The sequence below is a fragment of the Arachis ipaensis genome, chromosome B07, assembly GCF_000816755.2.
Source record: "Arachis ipaensis cultivar K30076 chromosome B07, Araip1.1, whole genome shotgun sequence".
NCBI lineage: Eukaryota > Viridiplantae > Streptophyta > Magnoliopsida > Fabales > Fabaceae > Arachis > Arachis ipaensis.
This window is the reverse complement of record NC_029791.2, coordinates 64,445,130-64,453,912: the sequence shown is the minus strand read 5'-3', so window position 1 is coordinate 64,453,912 and position 8,783 is coordinate 64,445,130. Positions and strand designations below refer to the sequence as shown.

At 37.9% G+C, this 8,783-nt stretch overlaps 1 long non-coding RNA gene across 1 annotated transcript; it reads right to left on the bottom strand.

Annotated features, from left to right (window-relative positions):
- On the bottom strand, window positions 6,325-8,783 carry LOC110264236. Its single transcript, XR_002350000.1, has 2 exons — window positions 8,208-8,783; window positions 6,325-6,587 (listed from the first exon to the last, which is right to left on the bottom strand). It is a non-coding gene; the product is annotated as an uncharacterized LOC110264236 (long non-coding RNA).

Here is an 8,783-nt window from a genome sequence, read left to right as displayed (position 1 = left end):
GTCACGAGTTCAATCCATTTCACCAAAAATCCAAAAATCAACCAACTACATAACAAACACAACACATCATTCTCAACAGAAATTCATTTACATCACAGGCATTTATCCATTTGTATTAAGGCAATTACCTCAATCTTACTGTCGCAATCGGCCCGCATCCTGACTCTCTCCTTGTTGGCAATTTCTTGATACATGCCCTGGTAACCCGCACTTGTAACATACACCTAACCCCAATCGGCACGGCCTATTTGGGTGATGACTTCCACATCTCTGACAGATTGAAACATCAGAAGCAGCCGCTGCCCGTTTTCCCTTACCATTCCTTTGGGACTCCTTACTCGTCGCAAAGTTATTCTGTCCTTGGGGAAATTGTTGTACGTATCCTCTCTCCTTAAACTCTCGACCCCTTGGTGCGAATCCTTGGTTGTGCTCTCTATGACTTTCCTTCTCTGCAACCCTCCTTTTCACACACTCTTCAGCAATTCCGCTCTTATTCACTAACTCTGAAAAAGTTCGGATCTCCATTGGTCCCACTGAACTTAAGATGTCGCTCCGGAGCCCTCCTTCATACTTAATGCATTTCCATTCCTCGAAGTCTCCCGGAGCTCCTTGACACATGCGGGAAAACCTGAATAGCTCCTCAAATTTGTCTGTATACTCAGATATGGACATAGCACCTTGCTTTAGCTGCAGTAACTCCAATTCCTTGGCTGTCCTGGCGGAATTCGGAAAGTACTTCTTATAGAATTCCACCTGGAAGGCATCCCAAGTGATATGATCATTCCCCTGTTGCAGGAGACGTCGAGCCGCTTGCCACCAATGCGATGCTTCCCCCATGAGTAGATAGGTAGCGAATTCAACACGCTGCTCTTCAGGCACCAACTGCGCTTGCAGTGCTCGCTCCATGGCCTGAAACCAAGTATCAGCTTCAGTCGGATTGGTGGTTCCCTTGAACTTAGGTGGATTAACCTTTAAGAAGGTTGCCAGTGTCATCGGGCCCTGAGCTTCCCTTCCGCCATTGCCATTATTGTTCATCTGTTGCCCAAGAGCCTCCGTAGTGGCCTGCATAGCAGCAGCCATATTCTCCAACACTGCCATAAGGTTTACCGGGTTATTCGGGTTGATTTCCGATTCCTGCGTATTAGTACGATCTCTTTCACGTCCCCGACCGGGTCCACGAGGTGCCATCTGGTTCCTATACACACCAAACAATCGATATCAAGTTGATCAGTCTCAATATCGGAAGTATAGTGCTTCAAAGTACCAAAGGTACACTCATGGACTTCATGCTAGATGTATCGATTAGATACCCTAACTAGCACAGGCACAGACTTAGAGTATGCATTGAAGCATAAGCAGTTCCATCCCTCAGGCTCACGAGGACGAACTGCTCTGATACCATAATGTAACACCCTAATATTCAAATCCTTATGCTCGAGTCATAAGTCAATGATATTACGGTGGTACGACTCTCAAGTGGATTTTTAATAAATAAATATAGGTAATTTCGAAAGGAGTATTGATCGAGAAGCCTGAAAAGAGTAGAAATAAAATCGTGAAGACGTATCTCTCACGTTTCGACAACAAAAGATAAACCGTGAAGCCGAAAACGATATACGGACAAGGCGTAAAGGAGATTAAGAGATAGATAACAGATAGATATATATAACATAAGTAAATAGCTACTAGTCGCGACCCGCGAAGTTTAGGTCAGCTAGAGTACATTATGAAATTAGTTGACAACAGTATATCCTAATCTCTCCCGAAGGAAACATGAGAGCCTCTATAGGCAAATTCAAAGAGTTCAATACATAATATAAACTTTCCAAAACAAAGGTGGAGAGATTCTAATCAAAACACAAAGTAGAGGAAATAAAGATCTTCGCCGTCTCTCAAACGACCCAGAACTCACTTCTGAGCACCTGGACCTGTATCTGAAAAACAAGAGATATATACGGAATGAGAACCCCGGGCCCATGGGTTCCTAGTACGGTAAAAGTGCCAAATAAATTCAACCATATCTCATATAATCATCTTTGATCATCATTCATCATAACTTTTCCCCTTGCTTCACTCGCAAGTTACCACATCCCCTATCTCATTGCTAGGCATATCAGAATGATTTAATACATGAGAGGTGAGATCGGAGGCTTAGAAGTATGAGATTTGGCTTTTAAAACTCAAAAATCAACTTTGGCATGAAAACAGGGCCACGCGTACGCGCACTCCACGCGCACGCGTGGATGGCCACAAAACTCATCGACGCGCAAGCATTATATGCGCGGACGCGCGGGTTGAAAAATAGCCAAACGACGCGCAAGCGTCAGCCACGCGTACGCGTGGATGCTCTTGCGCCCCAAGCACAAAACTGGCACCACTCTGGCACAACTCTCGGGAAAATAGCTGGGCATTTGGTGCAGCGCATCGACGCGCCCGCGCACACCACGCGCACGCGTGGATAGTGCCTTCTTGAAGAACGACGCGTACGCGCCAAGTGCGCCTACGCGTGGAGGGTCATTCTGCTAAAAATTTTCTAAGTTAAAAGCTGCAGAATTTACAGATTCAACCCCCAATCTTCCGACGGACATAACTTTCTCATTTTAAATCATTTTTCACCCGTTCTTCAAACGGCATGGACATCCCGGATCCAATTTCATTTTTAAACAGATTTGGCACAAAACAGAGATCCGTAGTCCAAGTTATGTCCCGTCAAAATATGCCCAAAAACCATGTTTTCATACAAAACCACTAGGTGCCATTTTCAAAATAAGCCATTTTCAACTCTTTTCAAAATCAACCAAAACATGCCAATTTCAACCCTTTTTGAAATCAATCAAAATGTACCAAAATCCACATAAAGCCATCCTCAACTCACACATTGACACTTTACCAAAAATTCCCAATGGCCCAATTTTCACAATTTGAATGCATAAACCACAAATCAATACTCATTACCCAGTACATCAAATTCTCAATACACCAAGCATACAAAGTCACACAATTCTCAACCCAATCATTAATTCACATTACATATCAACTATGCATATTAGCACCAACCATTTACACAATCCAAACTTAATCCTAGGGGCATCTAGCCTAGGAATTCTCATCACAACACACGGTACTTAAATGAAACTTAAACCGTACCTCTTGTAGCCAAACCAATTGAGCCTCTTCTTTGGAATTCTTTACCAACCTTAGCTCCAAGCCTTACCAAAGCTCCTCAAGCAATACCAATCTCCCAATTGGGCACCAACATCACCAAATACACTAACATAACCAATGTCACATACATACGTCAACCTAGGGCTCATAAAAATGACAAATCACAAGGGTTTGAGCACTTCTTACCTCAGCCCATATGAAGTAGGGATAGAACCCACTTAGAATCCATATTGGAGTATCCCTAAACACCAAAAATCACAAGATTTCAACACTAACTACCCAAAAACGTGTAATAGTGGGGAATTTCGAAAACTGGGCAGAGATAAATGAAATACTTACCACCAAACTTAGATAGAATTGTAGAGGATGAGAAGAGCAACGCGTGGCCGTAAACGGCTCGTCAATCGGAGCTCCGTAGCTCAAGTTATGGTGGTTTGAAGATCAAAGAGAGTTAGGTTTTCTCTCTTCTCTTCTCTCTTCTCAAATCAGCGCCCCAACCCTTCTTTTTAGGGTAAAATGAGCTGAAATGCTCACAACTAATGTTTATATATGTTGGGTCTTGGGCCCACTTAGGCCCGGTTCACTTATTTTTCCCATTGGCCCAATTTTGGGCCAAAACCTTTAAGATTAGCGCTCTAAATCGCACTTTAAATATTTCTACCTTCCCTAATTATAATTCCTCATTTCTTAATCTTATTTACCCATAATCAATTTCCTCAATTGTAGTACGAGACAGATCTCAGCCGGTACTGCCGGTCAAAATTCCACTGCGCACTTTTACGCAGAAAACTATATTTTCCGACTCGGAAAAATTCACTGAATCCAAATATCATATTTAAATTATCAAATTCCAATTGCCAAATCTTCCAACCATATTCGCTCCTATTTAACTTATTATTTACTAAATTTCGGTTAGACCGGGTATTACAATAATCGAGCAACTAATGAATGAGTCTACTTCTTCGTTACAAAAGCCAACAATTTTTTCCTCACAAAGTTCGTCCATTTTGTTCGAGGAGAGAAAAAATTGAGTTCAACTCAAAGAGACCTTTTTACATTTGCTATGGTTGAAAAATCTCGAAAATGCCGTTTTTGTAAATATTCTAGGTATAACATTTGAACATGTCTGAATAAAGATCAAGATCTCCAAAATGACTACATTGTGGAGTCAACAGATTTGAATATGGATTAAGTTTTTGTACCAATTTTTTGTTAGCAATGTATCCTACTCTTTTGATGTTAACAACATGTCTTTGTTTTCTAATATGCTGCATGTGTAGGTTTTTCATGTATTCGATGATTTTATCATATATGATAATGTATTTTTTTATTATTATAATTTGAATTTTATATGAATCTTTGTCTGTTAACATTGATATGAATATAACAATATAATTGAATTAAATTATTTTTTATGTGACACAATTATTAGATTGTCAGTATGTTTATACGTAAAGAGTGCGAAATTTCATGATTTTGAAAAGATGAATTGTCAACACTTTTTTATTTTAGAATGATTTTATATACCATATATTGTTCCACAAATAGCAAGGGTATTTTTTCAATATTAATGAAACCATCATTAAAATATGTATACATTTATTATTATAATCAAGTAGTAGAGATTGGACAGTTTTTTAAAAACAGACAAAATTAGGGATATTTTAGTAAGATAAAATAGTGTATTATTCGTAATTCAAAGATGTGTAATAATTAGTTTTACCCATTAATTAATTGATATCATTAATTAATTATAATTGATTTACTTTAATTAAAAAATACTTTTTAAATCATGTTAGATCATTATTAAATGGAGAAATTGAATTTTAATATAATATAATATAATAGATCATAAAAAATAGCTAATAGATATAGATAATAGATTTTACAAATAAAAATCAAGATTAATAAGGATAAACAAATTGAGAATAGTATCAAAATTTGAAGGTCAATTCCATATTTGCATTCCTAATTATAACAAATATAATCAAAGGGGATTGTTCTCATATCCCATATCCCATTGATAAGGACTAATAAAATATAGACATGTGATATTATTAATTTCAATCAATAAATTATTAAATAATTTTAAAAATTAAAATTTAATCTATTAAAAATTTAAAAAAATACCCTCACCCATAGATCTGGAAAATCTGGAAAACCCTCACTGCAGCGCTTTTCTCCTATCTCCCAAGGATGCAACTTTCGTTGGCAGGTCTGTCACTATCGTCGTTCACCACCGTTCACCACCACCTTCACATCCACTATGTCTTTGACTCCTTTATCTATCTCACTTCTACCTCCGCGATCCCTGTTCGCACCATCCCTATGTCCGCCTCTTTCACCAGCATCGTTGCGCCTGGCCTCACCACTGCTTGGCATGGTCATTCGCTACCAAAAAAAGGCCTATGGTCACGGTAAAAAACCGTGACCATAGCTAGTAAAAAGGGTGACTATAGATCTATAGTCACGGTTTTGGATCTATGGTCACGATTTTTTACCGTGGTTTATTCTCTCGTGGCCATAGGTATGGTCACGGTTTTTTTATCTATGGTCACGATTTCAATTTTCAAATTCTGACACTTTAGGCCAAGTTTTTTCACCGTGATCATAGGTTAATCTATGGTCACGCGTAAAAACCATGACCATAACCCCTATGCTCACCCCTCCTTAAAACCGTGACCATAGACTCTATGGTCACCCCTTCTTAAAACCGTGACCATAGCCATATCTATGGTCACCCCACCTTAAAAACAGTTTTTGCCGTGACCATAGCTCTATGGTCACCCCACCTTAAAATCGTGACCATAGCCCTATCTATGGTCACAGTTTTTACCGTGATCATAGCCTCTATGGTCACCCCACTTAAAATCGTGACCATAGCCCTATCTATGGCCACGATTTTTACCGTGACCATAGCCTCTATGGTCACGGTTTTTCGCCGTGACCATAGCCTCTATGGTCACCCCACCTTAAAACCGTGACCATAGCCTTATCTATGGTCACTGTTTTTCACTGTGTCCATAGCTTATCTATGGTCACCCCACAAAACCGTGACCATAGCCTTATTTGTTTTATGAGATTTAATTTTTTCTAAAGCATAATTACATCCCAAAATGATTATAATCACAAAATAAATCTAAAAAATAAAAAATAATTATCAACAATTAAGATAAGTTGTAATTAAAGTAACCAGCTAACATATCAATATAGTTGAGTGAATACACTTATCTCAATCTTAGTTTTATACAGTGATATATACGCTAACACTAAGTAGACACTATTAACAGAATTGTTCCACAATCGTGAGAGCAATACAACTTAGACTCTGCCAGGATAGATTGTTTCTGGTATTACTATTCTTTCTTCTCAACGCTCGAGAACTTTTGTTTCAGCCACTTTACCATTTGAAAGCTCAGCACCTACTTCATTAACATGCAAAGTAAAATCACATTAGACATAAACACCTACATTTATTCTTCTTCAACTTAGGAAAAAAAAATATCATTAAAACATATATACATCACACATATAATAGCTAGTACACACTATACAACACACATCCACATCATAGTATATGACACATCATAAAACAATATAAAGTACTTGAAGAGATACAGTATATATTACCAAAGAAACTCAACAACTATTTATCAACAAAACCAATTTGGCAAGCACAGGAAATAGCATTGACATGAATTATTTATTGCAGAAGTATTTAACTCACTTGGGATACATCTCCATTCTGCCTTTCAAAACTAAAGCTCAGTGATATGTTCAGCAACAATTCAACATACGACAACAAATTCATCTCAAATCATAATTTGCAACAACAAATTCAACTTTGATAGTTTTCGAATCCCTAGTATTCAGCAAAACAAAATTAGCTAAATCATAATTTCAGCAACAAACTCAACTTTTAACAACAAATTCAAGATGTAATAATAATCAAGGTTGCGAGAACCGGACCGGTCAATAAATCGGTAAAGTCATTGGTTCAATGGTTTACTGGTTCGACCGAGGTTCAACCAATTTAATATTAAATAAAATTATTAAAAAATTTATATATAATTTTAAATATATAAATTCAATAATTTCTAACTTGATAAAATTCAAAATTTTACAATTTTACATAATAAATTATTCATAATTTAATATTAAAAATTCACAAACAACTTCAAACATGAGCAATTTAGTAAATGGAGAAAGAGCACTTATTCAACATTATGGACTTCCTTTTTAGATTCAGAAACAGAATTAAAAGGCACAAATTCAGCTTGACAAAAATTTGACATCAATATAACAATAATGCAATGGAAGTTAAAGCTAACATAATGTCATATGACACATATTTTACAAAGGTAGTTACATGCTCACCAACTTGCCATTGGCATAGGGGCCGCCAATGCACATTTTAATGGTTGCAGAAAATAACTAGTAAGAGAACTATAATGTGCTAATGAATCCAAATTAATTAGGTCTGCAAAGAACATCTAATTATATCAGCCAAACTATACATAGTAAGCACATGGCAGCAAACAATTTCATATTAGAAAGAATTAGTAGAGGATCTACAATTAATTTAATATGATATTTTGTAATTAATTGCACGATTTAATCAACCAAAAGTAATTCTAAAGCAATACTTTGAGCTTTTTGTTCGACATGCACCATAGAACACAGCAAGTCAACAAAAATATGATCACAAAATTGTAAAGTTTATTAAAAGTATACCATTAATGAAACTTTTATTTGTGTCATATGATTCCAAGGGATTATCAAAGCTATTGTACCTACCTTTGAATAGAAGTTAATTAATTAACTTCAACTCAAATCACTCTTTTTGAAGGTAAATTGACAATAGTCAACCTCAACTGAGAACAGTAGAACACCCCCAATCAATTTTCCCTCAAAGATAAGAGAAACCCCCTTTTTGTATTTCCAGCACAACCAAAATAGCATAAATCAAACAAACCACAAAAAACAAAAAACAAAAATCCAGAAGCTATTCCCTCAATTGAAGAATGAACAAAAGAAGAAACCTTTGAAGTAGAATCAGTGACGTTCAAGTATCCTCGACACCCCAGAAGACCAAATTCTGAGAAACTGGAACTAGATCCATCCAAATCAGAGAAAGGTTTGAACTTTGACAAGCGCAGAAAACCAACAAAAGGGAATCAGCATGCAAAAGACGGAACAAAATATACGAAGAAGTGACGCGGATGGCATCCTTCGTGTTCTGTCTCCCCGTCTCCTCGGGCTTCTCTGGCAACGGCGAGAAAGACGGCGATACGGGCTTCCTCCAACTGCGGCGACGATGCATGCAGTTTGGCGGCTACGCGGTGGCAAGGCGCGATGACTCGACGATTCGACAGCGGCGATGACCTCTCCTTCTGCCGGCGATTCTCCTCTGTTTCTCTCTCTCTCTCTCTGTGTGTAGGATGGCGCAACAATAGAGGGTGAGGGAGGTGTGTGAGGCTGAGTGTGGGTGTCGAGAGGGAGGTCCATGTGTGTGTGTGTGCTGCGGTGTGGAGGGAAAGGAAAATGGGGGTTTGGTGGCTGCTGATGGTAAAAAGGGGAAGTGTGGTGGTGAATGGCGGTGAGGCAGTGAAATTAGG